Genomic DNA, 3,411 nt, shown 5'->3' with positions numbered 1-3,411 from the left:
TATTTATACATGAGTTAGACTAGATGAGCTCATGTTCATTCTAATTCTGAAATTCCATGATCGAGTCTACAACCAAGGAACAGGTCTATAGAAAATCGATAGTGCCTAATCTTAGTTATGTTTTTTTTTTCTTTGTGGCAGTATATGCATAAACTGGAAAGTCTTCACATTCACTTCACTGGGTCTTCTGCCTCAGGTTTCCTATATGTTTATCAAAGTGCAGTCAAAATAACTTGACTATGAGACCTTAAGAAAAACAAGGAGTTGCCTTTCCCCCAAGATGGCACCAAAGGCAAAGAAGGAAACAGTTGTCCCCCCTCCAAGACAGACACAAAGTCCAAGGCCTGGAAGGCCAAGAAGGCAGTGTTGAAGGGTGTTCACAGCCACAAAAAGAAGAAGATCCGAACATCTCCCACATTCTGGCCACCCAAGACACTAAGACTTCAACGACAGCCCAAACACCCTTGGAAAAGTACCCCTCGGAGCAACAAACTTGGCCACTATGCCATCATTAAGTTTCCCTTGACCACTGAGTCTGCTATAAAGAAGATTGAGGACAACAACACCTTGGTCTTCATTGTGGACGTCAAGGCCAACAAGCATCAGATCAAGCAGGTGGTCAAGAAACTTTATGACATTGACATGGCCAAGGTCAACACACTGATGCAGCCTGATAGAGAGAAGAAGACTCTGGACTATGATGCTTTAGATGTTGCCAACAAAATTGGAATCATCTAAACTGTGTCCAGCTATCCCACTCCACTTACAATAAAAAGTTTTCCAGTAAAAAAAAAAAACGAAAGAAAAGAAAAGCAAGGAGTGTTCCAGACTTCATTCCTGTCAAGGTTAACATCTAGCTGAGTAGTTTGTTCTCAGAGTCTCAGCCTTGATCAGAATAATATTGCTGGCATGACAGCAGTACACATAAAATCTTGACAGCTGTACAATATAAGCCATCTAGTGTCTGTTTAGGTAGCCCTGAGACTACTAGATGAAATTATCTTTCACCACTAGTATGTTCCTTGTATTCTTCTTATGTCCTTCTAGATACAAAAGTCTATGCACATCAGACATACTGTTGCTATGCTCTGTCAGTAATCAGAGATTCTAGGTTATCAGATACCTTTCAGTATGTCCTAGGCTCTTCCAACATCTTTCTGAAAATAATAAGAGCATGAGATGCAATAGCACCTCCAATTAGTGCATGTCACTGACAATTTATTCCATGAAACATAGAAAAGTGGCAAGGGCCTACGAAATCCCTTGGAGCATGCTCAAATTAGTAGAATCCAACTAAATAAAAAAAAGTCATCTTTTGTTTATTTCCTTCTGTGAGAACTATGGGCTGATGATTAGCCATTGTAGGGTATATCATGTTCTCAGCATGGTATATGGATCTACTTTAATTCTCTCATTTCAGTTCTAACAATCCACACACAATAGGGTCTTCCCAGATTTCTTCCATAGCACCACTATGGTGAGGCATACAGACTACAGGGATTCCTGAATGATGCTATTGATTAGCAGCTCCCTCAAATAGTAAATTTTCCATTTCAAAAATGTAATTTTTAAAGGCTGTCATCAAAATATCTGGGAGTCATTGAAATAGGTTGTGTATATTGTTCTTTTAACATCTCCCGCATCCTATTCATGGAGTGAAAACATGCAAGTAACGGTAATAAACTTCTTTCTGAGATGATCCTTCCATTCCTTATCTCCCAAGTCAAACTTTCCTGAGTCCACCCTTGAGCTGGAGGGCTCATTGCTTCTTTGATGCTCTAGGAGGCAAAGATGCCAGGACTGCCCTTTATCTTCCTGTAAGCTTCATAATGAGAAACATGTATCATTTAAGCAATAAACCCCAGCTCACTGCTTGCAATATTTTGCCAGTACTTTGAACAGAGTGGAGCTGGCACCAATCAATATTTAAACTTCAGAGGTATTAGTCCTCCTTTTCTCTGATATACATAGGATTCCTAAAGAATTCTAAATCCACTATGGCATAGTCCAAACACACATAAGGTTTTTTGTTAGTCTGTTTTTATTCAGTTTACAAAGGTCTAGTACCTTAATGGTCTATGAAAGTATACGCTTTACACAGTGTCCTGCCCAAAATGCCTAGAATATGATTGTTTTAGGGGATCTGCTGTCCAGCACAGAACACTTTGTGTCTTTAGTCCTCACTGTCACTGTCATAAGAGATTGCAGGAGCACACACATGAAGGACCAAGAGAAGTTTTATAGGGGACAGAGTAAGTAGTTTAGAGACTGGGATGGAGCCATCCTAGAGTCCTCATTTTTTGTGCAGTCTATTAGACTTCAGCTTCTGAAAAGGCAAAGTTAAATTATCTTTGTAAGTACTCTGAGAATGCGTACACCATCTTGTCTTCAGTTGTAGCAAACCTAACAGCTTCTTTGATTTCTCTGTTTTTGATGTTACTGAGCAACAAATTACTGAAGGGGACTGGAATCTACTGTATTGCCTTTTGTTAAAAAGTGGTTTTGCTGACTGATCCAATTTCTATTTTCCATCAATGTTTACCCAATCTTCTCTGGTTGTATCTAATTTATATGAATTGACTTTTTATTTGATCTCTGTGGGTATATCAGAGGAAAGGTTATGGAATCAAGCAGAACTGACTCTAAGCACTTCTGCATAGTATGTGGCCATCACTGTAATATCTGTTTCCTTTCCCAACCACAAAAGCTCTATATTATTCAATGACTGTCTTTGGTATGCAACATCCTGTTTCATACTGTACCAGACATACTTGTCAGTCTAGCATGGCTCATGCTCTCCAGGGGCACCATCACCCCCTTTGAATGCTACTCTTTGAATCAGACCCTTCATTCACAATGCAAATTCACAAGTCTTTCTCCCTTTCTGTTAGCGTACAATGGGGCAGGGCTTCTTAAACTTTTTCCACTCATGACCCCTTTTCGGTTTCAGTAGAGTTTGTTGGCACGTGCAGTGCAAAGGGTACATGGTTTGTATTCAGAACCATGAAGTTGTGTGATTCAACACGGGCAAGCACTGCCAAAAACACCTCGGATTCATTATGCATTTGATATTTAATTAATTTTCAGACATCGCATGTTCAGAAGAAACCTTTTACTGTTGCCAAATTTTTCACTACCCCACATGGGGACATGACCCACAGTTTAAGAAGCACTGAACCAGGGAATGTCACATAGCTGTAGAATGCCCTTTCAGTACCACAAAATTGACTGTCTAGCACCTGCAAATATTAGAGCACCATGACACTAGCACATTACATCTCCAATGCAAAACCAAATCTAAAAGATCTCTTTGGGGATCTGTGAATGTAATACCATGTCAGGCGATTTACAAAGTACTCCAACCATCTCATCTTCCTTCCTGTATGACTTGCCAGCATTTGACATCCCCCC

At 39.9% G+C, this 3,411-nt stretch overlaps 1 pseudogene; it reads left to right on the top strand.

Moving 5' to 3' along the window:
- Positions 1-280: 280 nt before the first annotated feature.
- On the top strand, positions 281-778 carry LOC114053786 (annotated as a pseudogene).
- Positions 779-3,411: the final 2,633 nt, after the last annotated feature.

This window comes from Vombatus ursinus, unplaced genomic scaffold (assembly GCF_900497805.2).
Source record: "Vombatus ursinus unplaced genomic scaffold, bare-nosed wombat genome assembly UNPS02014812.1, whole genome shotgun sequence".
Classification (NCBI taxonomy): Eukaryota; Metazoa; Chordata; class Mammalia; order Diprotodontia; family Vombatidae; genus Vombatus; species Vombatus ursinus.
This window is presented reverse-complemented; position numbering and strand designations above follow the sequence as displayed.